Consider the following 16,201-nt stretch of genomic DNA (forward strand, 5'->3'; position numbering starts at 1 on the left):
GTTTAGAGTTTCAATATGGATTTATGATTAACTAATGTTAGGTGTGTTAGATTGGAGTTGATCTTGTTGTTTTTCATCTTTGTTGCTCTTATTACTGGGATTAGATTAGCTACAGCCCTCGTGTCTATGCTATTGCAGATACATCAATCCTATAGGCTGATGGGAGAATTTAAATGAAAAACATAATAATGCGGGAACACCTTGTATTCATAGCATAGATAGTAATCAAACTCTAAACATAATGCGGGAACACCTTGTAATGAAACTCTAAACATAATCTTATTACTTGAACCTTGTTAATGCTTGCTTGATTTTCAGAATTCAAATGGGAGTTTAGAGTTTAGGAAGTTCATAGCATAGATAGTTAATAATGCGGGAACGGGTTATCTTTACATTGGAGTTTTGAGTTCAAGAACGGTTTTTAAAGCATTCCATCTAACTCTTTGTATTTGTTATCATAATTCTCTAATGATTCCCTGTGCTTAATGCTTTTTATTTGATTAAAATCTCTCTTTTATTTATTACTTTTGTTAGTGACTTTCAAACACAAACTTCTTTTGTCTTACCTATATTTGATCTTTATAATTTCATAACATGAAACACCTTTATTAGATGTTCAGGATTTTGGATTTATTTTTTCACCTCAATTGTTTAATTATATTGATGAAATAATGTAAACATAAAATTTTATGTATATATATATATATCAAAATTCATTATTTTACATATTCTACAAATAAACACTTGTTCCATTTGATTTGGATGCAGAAAAATAAATAAAAATGCGTATTTTTTACTACTTATTCAATTAGCATGCAATAAACTCTTGTTTTTGGTTTTAAAATTGTTTTAGGGGAATAGATCCCAAAAATAACCCTTTTAACACCTGAATTCTCCAACTATTGTACATAGGCCGTCAATGGAAACATAATAGAAGCGGTTTTCAAATTTTTTTTTGGCAAAACTGCAGAAGGTTACCAATCATACAAAAAAATTATTACTTTGCATTTTTCAAAAAAAAAATAGCGGTTTGCGGTTTGACTCAACCATGAGTTTTACCCAGCGGTTTTCAACTGAAAACTGCAGCAGTACTACACTATTTTTAAAATTCAATACAGATATTCAAATAGAATAAAGTTGATCGTTATGAGTCTTACGATGAATTTGAATGGGAAATTCAGTGGCAAAAACAAGGAAATTCATTAGCTCGTTATTTAGTACGACTTAGCGAAATGACAGAATCCATAAAAATTATTCAACAGGCTCTGGAAGGACTTCCAGGGGGTCCCTATGAAAATTTAGAAAGCAGGGGCTTTGATAGAAAAAGGAATCCAGAATGGAATGATTTTGAATATCGATTCATTAGTAAAAAACCTTCTCCTACTTTTGAATTATCGAAACAAGAACTTTATGTAAGAGTTGAAGCTCCAAAAGGGGAGTTGGGAATTTTTCTCATAGGAGATCAAAGCGGTTTTCCTTGGAGATGGAAAATCCGACCACCGGGTTTTATTAATTTGCAAATTCTTCCTGAACTAGTTAAAAGAATGAAATTGGCTGATATTATGACGATACTCGGTAGCATAGATATAATTATGGGAGAAGTTGATCGTTAAAATGATAATTTATGCAACAGCAGTCCAAACTATAAATTCTTTTGTTAAATTGGAATCTTTAAAAGAGGTCTATGGACTCATATGGATATTTGTCCCTATATTTTCTCTTATATTGGGAATCATAACAGGTGTACTAGTAATTGTGTGGTTAGAAAGAGAAATATCTGCAGGGATACAACAACGTATTGGACCTGAATACGCAGGCCCGTTGGGAATTCTTCAAGCTCTAGCCGATGGGACAAAACTACTTTTCAAAGAAAATCTTCTTCCATCTAGAGGAAATACTCCTTTATTTAGTATTGGACCATCTATAGCAGTTATCTCAATTTTACTAAGTTACTCAGTAATTCCCTTTAGTAATCACCTTGTTTTAGCGGATCTCAATATCGGTATTTTTTTATGGATTGCCATCTCAAGTATTGCTCCTATTGGACTTCTTATGTCAGGATATGGATCAAATAATAAATATTCTTTTTTAGGTGGTCTGCGAGCTGCTTCCCAATCGATTAGTTATGAAATACCATTAACTCTATGTGTTTTATCAATATCTCTACGTGCGATTCGTTGAAACAGAAACGTTTATTTTTACTATTCCGTTTCTTCTAGACGAATAAGTTAAACAACGGAATAGATATATTTATCTTTCGAATTAATAAAAGGAATTTGATAGTTATATATGAGTGAAAAAAAACTGCTCAGAAATTTGCAGTAAAAAGAAAAATTGAGTCTCATGTCCTATGTACAAAGGTTAAACGAAAATAAACATAAGTGTAAGAATCACTTTACCCCAAGGTTGGTTGATTAGTCATCCTGGCTTGAAGCGGGTTAAATATATTAACCGGACGACGTTTTCACTATCAGTTATATAGATTAACATACATATATTAAAAAGTGAGCGGCAATTAGGTAAAAGTTAGTGGATGGTTAGAAACACCAAAATACACAAAGAATTTGTAATAGAGATTAACCAAATTGAAAAGGATATTTATGCATAACATAAGATAAAAAAAAAGAAGGTTAATTGGGGCTTGAATAGTAGAAATGATCAGACAGTACTCCCCAAGATTCCGATTCAGAGTACGCTCCTATCCACCAACAAATGTAATGACTATCAGAAACGAAATAATCCTTTATTTTTTATAAGTCCACCAACTTTTTTCTAAAAAAGAAAGAAGAATAGGAACGAAACAAGGATATTTTTTTCATATATTTCGAAAATAAAATCGAATTTCTGTTATGAATAATAAACTACTAGGAGGTCTAATTATTTTTCGTAATCGAAAACCACGATGGTCTGAAATACCTTTTTTTATTTTTACAAGGAGTATTTTATTAAAGAGTTAAGTTATTACTCAATAAATAGAAATTCAAATTTGTAAAGGATGAGATGAATTCCGAAGCGCTTTTTTGATTCTTAGAATTTGAGCAGACAGAATTCCATTGGTATAATTCGGGACCCCAGATATATTTAATCCGTTTTAGAACACATCATATCCATCTAAATGAGACTATAATCTGGTCCTTAGATTTATTTACGGCCCCCGAGGAGCCGTATGAGGCGAAGACCTCATGTACGGTTCTGTAATAGCGGTGAAAATAGTAATGTTATCGCCGACTAGGATTATCTAACAGTTTAAGTACAGTTGATATAGTTGAGGCACAATCAAAATATGGTTTTTGGGGATGGAATTTGTGGCGTCAACCTATATTTTTTATCATTTTTCTAATTTCTTCCCTAGCAGAATGCGAGAGGTTACCGTTTGATTTACCAGAAGCGGAAGAAGAATTAATAGCAGGTTATCAAACTGAATATTCAGGTATCAAATTTGGTTTATTTTACGTTGCTTCTTATCTAAATCTATTAATTTCCTCATTATTTGTAACAGTTCTATACTTAGGCGGTTGGAATATTTCTATTCCGTATATATCTATTCTGGAACTATTTCAAAGGGATCAAATTTTTGGAACAACAATTGGTATCTTTATTACATTAGCTAAAACTTATTTGTTCTTGTTCATTTCTATCGCAACAAGATGGACTTTACCTAGGCTAAGAATGGATCAACTATTAAATCTTGGATGGAAATTTCTTTTACCTATTTCCCTTGGTAATCTATTATTAACAACTTCTTTCCAACTCTTTTCGCTCTAAATTGAAAACGAATCCAATATATTCATTATTTTTTTAAACAAGAGAAAGAAACAAAGATAAAATTATTCAGAGATAATTACAATATGCTTCCTATGATAACCGGGTTCATGAATTGTGGTCAACAAACCCTACGAGCTGCAAGGTATATTGGTCAAGGTTTCATGATTACCTTATCCCACACAAATCGTTTACCTGTAACTATTCAATATCCCTATGAAAAATTAATAACATCAGAACGTTTCCGCGGTCGAATCCATTTTGAATTTGATAAATGCATTGCTTGTGAAGTATGTGTTCGAGTATGTCCTATAGATTTGCCTGTTGTTGATTGGAAATTGGAAACTAATATTCGAAAAAAACGATTGCTTAATTACAGTATTGATTTTGGAATTTGTATATTTTGTGGTAATTGTGTTGAGTATTGTCCAACAAATTGTTTGTCAATGACTGAAGAATATGAATTTTCCACTTATGATCGTCACGAATTGAATTATAATCAAATAGCTTTGGGTCGTTTACCAATGTCAGTAATTGACGATTACACTATTCGAACAATTTTGAATTCACCTCAAACAAAAAATGGGGTAAACCCTTTAATTTGATTAAAAAATGAATTCAAAATTGTTGAATTATATAAAGAATATAATTAAAAACTTGTATTATATTTATATACTAATATTAAGTATTAAGGCGCATTCTTTTAATATAATATATTCGTAATTACTTTCTTGAAATAGATAGTTTGAAAATACATTTTAGAATAAAAAAGAGAAACTGTCTAATAATTGTATCTACATCAATTCATATCCATTAGATTCTAATTTCACTCTATTAAAAACATATTAAAAAAAAATTCCTGGTTAAATTAATAAGGTCATGAAAAGGATTTCGATTTTTTTCTTATTTTAATAATATAATGGATTTGCCTGGACCAATACATGATTTTCTTTTAGTTTTTCTGGGATCCGGTCTTCTAGTAGGAGGTCTGGGAGTGGTATTACTTCCCAACCCAATATTTTCAGCCTTTTCCTTAGGATTTGTTCTTGTTTGTATATCTTTATTGTATATTCTATCAAATTCCCATTTTGTAGCTGCTGCACAACTCCTTATTTATGTGGGGGCCATAAATGTTTTAATCATATTTGTTGTGATGTTCATGAATGATTCAGAATATTCCACCGATTTCAATCTGTGGACCGTTGGGAATGGGATTACTTCGTTGGTTTGTACAACTATCCTTTTTTTATTAATGTCTACTATTCTCGATACGTCATGGTACGGGGTTATTTGGACTATAAAATTAAACCAGATTCTAGAGCAAGATTTAATAAGTAATAGTCAACAAATAGGAATTCATTTATCAACAGATTTTTTTCTGCCATTTGAACTCATTTCAATAATTCTTTTAGTTGCTTTGATAGGTGCAATTTTTGTGGCTCGTCAATAAAAAATAATTAGTAAAGACCAAAGAAAACTTTGTGTATGTTATGATTTTTCCGTTCATTAAATTAAATTTGATTGAATACTATTTCATATTTTAAGAATCAATTTTTATATTTGATATATATTAAAAAAAAATTTTACCTAATATTGTTTTTATTCGTACTTTTTTGTTATATTCTAGTTGATGGAATCCGGTGAATTATTTTTCATATTGAAATGAATCAAAATTGATAAGGAGTTGCTGAATGATACTCGAACATGTACTTGTTTTGAGTGCCTATTTATTTTTGATTGGTCTTTATGGATTGATCACGAGTCGAAATATGGTTAGGGCTCTTATGTGTCTTGAACTTATACTCAATGCAGTTAATATGAATTTCGTAACATTTTCTGATTTTTTTGATAATTCCCAACTAAAAGGGGATATTTTCTGCATTTTTGTTATAGCAATTGCAGCCGCTGAAGCAGCTATTGGATTAGCTATAGTCTCGTCAATTTATCGTAACAGAAAATCAACTCGCATAAACCAATCGACCTTATTAAATAAGTAACATAAAAAAACTTAGAGATTGAAATTTGCATATATTATAGGTTATGACCTACTAGATTATATTTGTAAAAATTTAAGAAATCAAAGTATTTTAGCCCCATTTTTTATCAATTGAGCCATAATTCATTACAAAAATTCTATTAAAGGAAATCATTACTTCATCTAGTATTTTAATATATCATTCAGTTAGAAGTTTACTAGATTGAAAATTTATGACATTCAAAAAACTATCGATCCTATGTCACATTCAGTAAAACTTTATGATACCTGTATAGGATGTACTCAATGTGTCCGAGCATGCCCTACAGACGTATTAGAAATGATACCTTGGGATGGATGTAAAGCTAAGCAAATAGCTTCCGCTCCAAGAACAAAGGACTGTGTTGGTTGTAAGAGATGTGAATCCGCCTGTCCAACGGATTTTTTGAGTGTTCGAGTTTATTTATGGCATGAAACAACTCGAAGTATGGGTCTAGCTTATTGATACGTTACCGAAAACCTCATTTGAATAAATTTGGAATACATTTTTTTTTATTGACAAGTACTCGTACTCAAAAAAGTTAAATTATATTTTTTATTTATATATTTTTTTTGAGTACGCGTTCTTTGGACCTGGTGTGTCTTGTCTTTACCACGAATGATTTTCCTTGGTTAACAATAATTGTTGTTTTTCCAATATCTGCTGGTTCATTAATGTTATTTCTCCCGCATAGGGGAAATAAAGTCAATAAATGGTATACTATATGCATTTGTATCTTAGAACTTCTTCTAACGACCTATGCTTTTTGCTATAATTTTAAAATGGACGATCCATTAATTCAACTGTCCGAAGATTATAAATGGATCAATTTTTTTGATTTTTACTGGAGAATGGGAATAGATGGACTTTCTATAGGAACGATTTTGCTGACGGGATTTATTACTACTTTAGCCACTTTAGCGGCTTTTCCAGTTACTCGGGATTCCCGATTATTTCATTTCCTGATGTTAGCAATGTACAGCGGTCAAATAGGATCATTTTCTTCTCAGGATCTTCTACTTTTTTTCATCATGTGGGAATTAGAATTAATTCCCGTTTATCTACTTTTATCCATGTGGGGTGGAAAGAAACATCTCTATTCAGCTACAAAATTTATTTTGTACACGGCAGGAAGTTCTATTTTTTTATTAATAGGAGTTTTAGGTATAAGTTTATATGATTCGAACGAACCAACATTAAATTTAGAACTTTTAACTTTTAACTCGAAATACTATTTTATATTGGATTTCTTATTGCTTTTGCCGTCAAATCACCGATTATCCCTTTACATACTTGGTTACCTGACACCCACGGCGAGGCACATTACAGTACCTGTATGCTTCTCGCTGGAATCTTATTAAAAATGGAAGCATATGGGTTGGTTCGAATCAATATGGAATTATTACCCCATGCTCATTCTATGTTTTCTCCTTGGTTGATGGTAGTCGGTACAATCCAAATAATTTATGCAGCTTCAACATCTCTTGGTCAACTTAATTAAAAAAAGAGAATAGCCTATTCTTCTGTATCTCATATGGGTTTTATAATTATAGGTATTAGTTCTATCACGGATCCTGGACTTAATGGAGCTATTTTACAAATAATTTCTCATGGGTTTATTGGCGCTGCACTTTTTTTCTTGGCAGGAACGAGTTATCTTGATCAAATGGGTGGAATGGGTGGAATGGCTATCTCCATTCCAAAAATATTTACAATGTTCACTATCTTATCGATGGCTTCCCTTGCATTGTCGGGCATGAGTGGTTTTATTGCAGAATTAATTGTTTTTTTCGGAATAATTACCAGCCAAAAATATTTCTTAATTTCCAAAATTTTAATTATTTTTGTAATGGAAATTGGGATTATATTAACTCCTATATATTTATTATCTATGTCACGCCAAATGTTCTATGGATACAAGTTAATTAATGTCAAAAACTTTTCTTTTTTTGATTCTGGACCCCGTGAGTTATTTCTTTCAATCTCTATTCTTCTGCCCATAATTGGTATTGGGATTTATCCTGATTTTGTGCTCTCATTAGCAAGTGACAAGGTCGAATCCATTTTATCTAATTATTTTTATGGATAGTTTTCAGGAAATTAAAAAAAGCATTAAAGTGAATTGTAATCAGAAGTCTTTGGTCTTTGTATTGTGAGAACCTTTTGAATCATTGTACTACTTGATTCAAAAGGTTCTTGATAATTTACTACTAAAACTAAATTAGATTTCTTAACTTATACGAAGTTAGAGTTAGATATAAATGCTATTTTTTTATTTAGATTTGGATTCCTTTTTGTTTGGTACTTTAATTCGATGTAAAGGAACCATAACTATGTAAACCTATTCCTAAAAGATTGACGCCAACATAGCATATCCAAATTAAAAGAAAACCTATCGAAGCCACAAGGGCAGAATTTATACCCCTATCATTCCTATTCGTTTTAATATGTAAATAAATTGCGAATACAGTCCAAGTAATAAATGCCCAAGTTTCTTTTGGGTCCCAGTTCCAATATGAACCCCATGTCTCATTAGCCCAGACAGCTCCTGAAAGAATGCCGACGGTTAAAAAGATAAATCCAAGACTAATAATACGAAAACTCCAAAAATCTAATTGTTGAATCAGTTGATACCTATAATAATTTCTAGAAAAACTAAAATTAATGTTTGTTGTAGTAAAATAGAATTTCTTTCATTTATGTAGTAAAGTACATCAAAAGAAAAAAATTCATTTAATAATTTTTTTTTTATATTCTTTTTCCAAAAAGAAAAAGTAGGTCCGACTTTGCGAAATGTAATCACTAGAAGAGCTATTGATAATAATGATCCGCATAACAGAGAGCCATAGCCTAATATCATCATACTTACGTGCATCATTAACCACTGGGACTGGAGAGCTGGTACTAATATTGCAGACTGAGGCATTTTGTTTAAAAGACCTGAAGTAGCAAAACCCTGAATAAAAAAAGCACTTGGCGCAGTTATTGCGTTTAAGTGATTTTGTTGTTTTTTATTAAAATAGGAAACCATATGAATAAGTGAAAAAGCCCATGCAAGAAAAATTAATGATTCATATAAATTACTTAATGGAAAATGTCCTGAATAAATCCAACGAGTGAATAATAATCCTGTTATACCAAAAAACGTAATTATGATTCCTTTATCTGATGAATCAAAAAATCCTATGATTTCATCTAAATTAACTAACAAAGTTAAAAAATAAATTGTCAGTACAACTGAAACGACCGAAAAAGATATATGAGTTAATATATGCTCTAAAATTGAAAAAATCATAAAAAATTTGTTAAAAATTAATAAATTAATAAATTAATACTAGGTTTTACCCGGTTTTATAAAAAAAAGTCGGGTATTATTTTGATTATAAAACTTAATATCTCTTTTAGAAGATCTTATGCCGCTACTCGGACTCGAACCGAGATGCTCTAGCACTGCTTCCTAAGAGCAGCGTGTCTACCAATTTCACCATAGCGGCAACTTGTTCAAAACAATATTAACAAGTTTTGATTCAATCGTCGAGATTCAAATTTAAATAAAGAAGCCAATTGATTCAAAAAGTTTTAATTGATTAAATCAATTAAAACTTTTTGAAATAGGTATTCGGGTTTTAATTCAGTTAAGATCTTTTTTTTATCTGAGTTATTTAAAATTATTTAAATTCACCTTTTGTCCTTTATATTTTTTCTAGAATATAATGAAAAATATAACTAAATTCAACTTTAACCCAAAGACAAAATTCGAAATGCTCTTTATCATTTTTTCATTTATATGATAACAAAATGCTTTTTCGAAAAATAAAAATTTCTTCAAAACCTTTAGGCATTTTAAATAAAATTAGATTTTCCTAATTGCTCGAGAGAAATCAAAAAATTCTCAAAATATTTTTTATGTATCTTTTTATATTGTACAAACATAAGATTTTTTGATCACTTGATTTTTTGATCACTTAAAGTAATTAATTTAAAGATCTTTTATTTCCTCATTAAGAGGAAATAAAAGATCTTTTTTTTTATTGTATCAAGATAGTGGTGGGGAAAATACGAATCCCCCTTCTAACACTACAAGAAAACAGGCAAATAGCGACTGCACTATTAGTCACTATTTAATCGCTAAATAGTGTGTTACGACTAAATAGCGACTAAAATCAATAGTCGTAAATCGAGAGTCGCTAAAATAGATAGTCGTAAAATTAGTCACCAAATAGCAACTACATTACGACTATTTTACATAGTCGTAAATTTAGTCGTAATATAGTCACTAAATTTAGCGACTACATTACGACTAGTTTACGACAACGCAAAATAGTCATAATGTAGTCACCAAATTTAGTGACTAATTGATGACTAATTACTGACTAAAGTTGTATTTAAGTATTTATACATTATTGTATTTATACAGTGTTTATGCAAATTATATATATTTTATTAATTGTTTTAAATATATTTAAATTATGAATAATGTTTTAAAACATTATTTTTAAGTACTATATTTATGATTAATAAACCATGATTACAAAAAAATTGTATTACAAAATAAAATTAAAAATCATAACTAAAAATAAGAATACTTCATCCTCCTCAAAAAACATAATTAGAAAAATAGATGAAAAACTACATAATAAATGGTTTGTCGCACATTCTCAATTGCTTTGTATTCCATCATTGAAGCCTAGGTAGTTCCCACTAATGTTCCAAGAGCAACTCATTTCTTCAAGTACCTTCAGAACAAACAAACAAAAAAATGTATCATGGGGACTCATTTCCCATTATCAATATAACACGATTTCAAAATCGAGACTAGAAATGAGAAACCATCGGGACAAGCAATTCACTATAACTAACATGTCTTCTAGCTTAAAAACTTGAGTGTGAGTAAGAAGAACGACAATGGTGACTCTAGTTAAAGAGTGCATATAAAACAGGTGTCTAGAGATCGGTATTACCAAATAACTCTTGACAAATTCAACAAAAAGCCTCACAAAAATTACAACAGAGGCTTCTAAACAAATGACTCTTTTGACAGATTTAATAAAAGTCTCACAGCAATAAGTAGCAAAGTATATATATTGTACCTTAATAGCAAAAGATACAATAGGATAAGAAAATGTCTTAACCAATGAAAGTTTACCTTACGCTCTGAAATAAAGTTGTACATCATGAGCTCTGTCTAAGAGTGTGCTTGGCTGTGGCTTTCTCTGTAAGCCAAACATCATCATCGACCTAAGAACAATAGGACACTGAATCAGATGGTTTACGCATGCAACAATGTGACTTCAAAGAATTGAAGAGTAATACAAGAGTAGTAATTGAAAATAAACATAAGGGTTTTACCTATCTTCTTCCAGCCAACCGCTTCTTCAAGCTTCTCCAAATCCAGTCTATTGATCACAAACAACAAAATAATATAGTAAACAAAAATCACATGTTCAAACCATAAGCTTCTAAGACACAAACACAAACACCAACACACACACATACCAGATTTTATCATATAAAATCACCAAAACTGAGGTGACTCTGTGAAAGAAGTACCTTCGGTGACTTTGGTGACACTGAGGAGAGCCGAGTTGAGCCTTGAGTTCTTTAAGCCACAAGACTCAACCAAAATAGCTGACACCTGATCTGAGAGAATCCCACCAAAGAAAAAAAAAAAAAACAATCTTGCACATAAGTACTCAAGAATTCTGAAAAGATGAAATAACAAAGCAGTTCCAGGATTTTTAAAAGAAAGTAAGAAACCCACCTCCATGGAGACCAAAACAGATGGAGCTAGACATTTGAAAGAAATGACAAGAGATATACCCGCGTGGCAACAAAGCTATTGATGCGCTACTCCTTCCCTCACTTCTCCTTCATCATTCTTCTACTTCTTATCCTCCCTCATCTGCAATCACACAGGGGATGAGAGACGCAACAAGGCAACTAAGTGGATCACATCAGCATTGGCTACCGATATCAAGCAGATAAATCAAACTCGTTTTTAGCAGAATCAAAGTGAAAATCCATGCTCCTACAGCGGAACAAGAAAAGAAAAAAAAGGATAACAAATGAAAGCAACTACTAAGCCTTCAAGAACGTCGGAGAGGATTGGTGTGAGAGCAAAAGAGAACTTGACCCATTGTTGCTTGATAGAAAAATTGATTCTTTAGTCGACCCAAGTTTTCGGCTGTGCGCCGGAGAAGCACACGACTTGAATCGAAGCAGATCTTTCCCGGTTTTGAGATCCCAACTTCTAATTTCGTCGATAAATCCACCGCTTAGCTTTTTCGTCTTCTATGTCGTCTTCCTCCGCTTCACCTCTCAGCTTCTTCTTCTTATATGTCGTCTTCAAACCAATTCGAAGATTAAGGTCATTACAAACGTAGACCAGAAACCCTAATCCCAAAATCAGATTTAAAGGGGGGAATAGAGATAGAACAAACTGACCTTCTCCCACGGAAACAAGTTTCCCTTCTAGATCTGGAGATACGGTCGGAGGTTTGGCCGTACAGAGTCATCGCGATTCGAAGAAATGAGAGTGAGAGTTTCTCCGAAAGAGTTTTGAGAGGGATGATGATTTTTTTTTCTAAGTGTAGTGTCGAGGAATAGAGGCACAGGTTGGTGAAGGTTTCTTTGTTGGGGAATTGCACCCTATAACCTAAAAACAAATTATAATTTACTCCCTAACTACTCTAACCACTAAAAGCTAATATACTGTATTATATACCCTTAGGGTTCTCAATAAACTAATCTTTAGGGTTTAGATTTCCTCCAGCCACCGTCATCATTGATCACCGGCCGTTGCCACCGCCGGCGTCCGGTCGCTGCCACCACCGGCCATCAACATCTGGCCACCGGCCACCAACTTTCGGCCATCGACTTCCGGTCAACTTCCGGCCATCGATTTCCGGCCACCGGCCACCGGCTTCCGGCCACCGACCACCGACCTCCGACCACCGCCACCTCTGACCACCTACCTCCGGCTACCAGCCACCGCCACCTCCGACCACCTACCTCCGGCTACCAGCCACCGTCACCTCCGGCCTCCGGCCGCCATCACCTCCGATTGTAATCCCGGCCACCCACCCTCCAGCCACCATTGCCACCAAACCATCAAAGGTAATTTTTCCTACCCTTCATGTTATTCACTTAATTTTTCAAAATAATATGTTATATTCTTAATTATATATGTAAATATGGCTAGTTGGCAAATTGACCCTTCTTTGTTTGTTGATTTTTTTTCTTTTTTTTTGTTGGCCAATTTTCAATTCATATCAAAATCCAAAGTGGTACAAAAACCTCTCAAGGCTCAGACTAAATGATATAGTATTTAAGTTTTTTTTTTGTTTATCAACAATTAGTTTCAGATTTTAAAATGACTAATTTAATAAATTTTATAAGTAATTAGTTTTTGGAAGTATTAAATTATATATATACACTAAATAGTTTTAGATTAGATTTAATTTTATACACATAATGGTTATATTTTGGTTAAATGGTTTATAATTTAATTTCTATATACTATGCATTATAAAAGTTTAAAATTAAGATATAAGGTTTAAAGTACAGGTTTGGGGTATAGGTTTATGATTTGGGATTAAGTTTTGAATTTATGACTTATGAATTAATTTCTAAGATTTAGAGTTTATGATTTAGGTTTTGGGGTTTGGTTAAGGGTTTGGGGTTAAATTTTAAAAATTATGATTTTCTTAAATAGCGACTGATATGCGACTTCTTAGCGACTGTTTACTATAAGTCGCATATTAATCGCTAAATTGGTGACTATTTAGCAACTACATATTTCGGTGTGCAATATAGTCATAAAATAGTCACTAAATTATGACTAAACTAGCGACTAACATATGCAGTCGTTAAAAAACGACTAATATACAATCAAATATTTGTAGTCGTAAAATAGTCGCTAGATAGTCACTACTTAGTCGCCAAAAATGACGACTACATATATAGTCGCTAATTGTAGTCGTAAAATCCATATTTTCTTGTAGTGTAAAAAAAATGTGAACCTTTTTTTTTCTTTTGGTTCCTATTTTTTTTATATGTATTTTCAAAAATTGGTTTTTTTTTAGTTAGGCTAATTCTAATTATTATAGTTTTTTTATTTATTTTGCTGTACAAAAAAACTTTTTGAATTACCTGTAGAAAGTGATTTCCCTAACGAAAAAGCTTTCAACGCTGTCCAATATCCCTTCCTTTTCCAAATTTTTTTACGAATACGCTTTTTCGAGATAGAAGTACGTTTTTTTGGAACTGCCATTCAAAAATGAAAAAAAAAATTTCAGTGGTATAATTGGATGTCAAAGACATTTATTATTCTATTCTTTCGTACTCCATATCGAGTTATTTTTTTTATTATATATTATTTTCAAAACAAAAAAGACATTCAAAAGTTTCAAATCCAACTGTTTTTTTTTTACTTTTTTTTAACGTTTGAAATTCGTATGAGAAAACTCATTTAAGTAATCTATACTGATATATTATATTATCAAAAAATATATTATATTATCAAAAAAAATTATAAGATTTCTTCACATCATATGTAAAAAAAAAGCTCGCTTAGTGTACTGGAAGACAATCACTAAATTCCATGATGCAAATCCATTCCTTAACAATCCTAAAAAATCAAACTCAAATAACTTTGTTTTAGGTAAAGTTTTTTTTTATATAATTAATATTAAGTATTTTTTATCGTGTAAATCTTTGTTCTATTCTTAATATATGTATATAAATTATTGTAATACGGAATTAGAATTCACTTTTTCGGTATCTGCATAAAATAACAATAAAATTTTATTTATTTATATTTATTTATTTAGTAGTAATAAAAAAAAAGACAAATAATTTTTTTTACAGTAACATAGTAATATTTTTAATCACTTCTAATTTTTTTTATTTGAATATATATTTCTTTTCAAAGATTTATGAAGGATTATTGGAAAACATTTCTATTTAGGTTTAAAATTGCGTACTTTTTTTATTGTCCCCTTTGAAAAAAATATATATATATATACAAACCAGTGAATAAGAAATAATAAATTTAATAATAAAATAAAAAGGGTTTTTTATTTTATGGAACATACATATCAATATTCTGGACATTTCTTAGTATTTTTTTGTTAAGTATAGTTATGATCTTTTCATTCTATCTATCTATTCAACAAATTTTTCTAAGTTGCATTCATCAAAATGTATGGTCTTGGACCATAAATAATGAATTTTCTTTTGAGTTCGGTTACTTTATCGATCCACTTACTTCTATTATGTCAATATTAATTACAACTGTTGAGATTTTGGTTCTGATTTATAGTGACAATTATATGTCGCATGATCAAGGATATCTGAGATTTTTTGCTTATATGGGTTTTTTAATACTTCAATGTTAGGATTAGTTACTAGTTCTAATTTGATCCAAATTTATTTTTTTTGGGAATTAGTTGGAATGTGTTCGTATTTATTAATAGGTTTTTGGTTCACACGACCTATTGCAGCGAAAATGCTTGTCAAAAAGCTTTTGTAACTAATCGTGTAGGAGATTTTGGTTTATTATTAGGAATTTTAGGTCTTTATTGGATAACTGGCAGTTTTGAATTTCAGGATTTGTTCGAAATATTCAATAATTTAATTTTAAATAATAGAGTAAATCTCTTATTCCTTACTTTGTTTGCATTTCTATTATTTGTAGGTCCTATTGCTAAATCCGCACAAATTTCCTCTTCATGTATGGTTACCTGATGCCATGGAGGGCCCTACTCCCATTTCGGCTCTTATACATGCTGCTACTATGGTAGCGGCGGGGATTTTTCTTGTAGCTCGGCTTCTTCCTCTTTTTATAGTTATCCCTTCTATAATGTATATAATATCTTTGATAGGTATAATAACAGTACTCTTAGGGGCCACGTTAGCTCTTGCTCAAAAAGACATTAAGGGAGGTTTAGCCTATTCTACAATGTCTCAACTGGGTTATATGATGTTAGCTCTAGGTATGGGGTCTTATCGATCTGCTTTATTTCATTTGATTACTCATGCTTATTCGAAAGCTTTGTTGTTTTTAGGATCTGGATCCATTATTCATTCAATGGAAGCTATAGTTGGATATTCTCCCGATAAAAGTCAGAATATGATTCTTATGGGTGGTTTGACAAAACATGTCCCGATGACAAAAACAGCCTTTTTAATAGGAACACTCTCTCTTTGTGGTATTCCCCCCCCTTGCTTGTTTTTGGTCGAAAGATGAAATTCTTACTGACAGTTTGTTGTTTTCGCCAATTTTTGCAATAATAGCTTGTTCAACAGCGGGATTAACCGCATTTTATATGTTTCGGATTTATTTACTTACTTTCGAAGGACATTTAAACAATTATTTTCTAAATTACAGTGGAAAAAAAAGTAGCTCCTTCTATTCACTCTCT

General features: G+C 31.3%; 1 long non-coding RNA gene across 6 annotated transcripts; it reads right to left on the minus strand.

Annotated features, from left to right (window-relative positions):
* Positions 1-10,269: 10,269 nt before the first annotated feature.
* Positions 10,270-12,468, minus strand: LOC104741642 (uncharacterized). Of its 6 annotated transcripts, none has more exons than XR_015573012.1 (7): positions 12,222-12,468; positions 11,911-12,120; positions 11,598-11,679; positions 11,328-11,417; positions 11,127-11,173; positions 10,924-11,015; positions 10,270-10,513 (listed from the first exon to the last, which is right to left on the minus strand). It is a non-coding gene; the product is annotated as an uncharacterized LOC104741642 (long non-coding RNA). The 6 variants fall into 6 exon arrangements; XR_015573009.1 differs by having other exon boundaries at positions 11,539-11,679; XR_015573010.1 differs by having other exon boundaries at positions 11,328-11,412; positions 11,539-11,679; positions 12,222-12,418.
* Positions 12,469-16,201: the final 3,733 nt, after the last annotated feature.

This window comes from Camelina sativa, chromosome 11, assembly GCF_030686135.1.
Source record: "Camelina sativa cultivar CO46 ecotype springtype chromosome 11, ASM3068613v1".
NCBI classification, from domain to species: domain Eukaryota; kingdom Viridiplantae; phylum Streptophyta; class Magnoliopsida; order Brassicales; family Brassicaceae; genus Camelina; species Camelina sativa.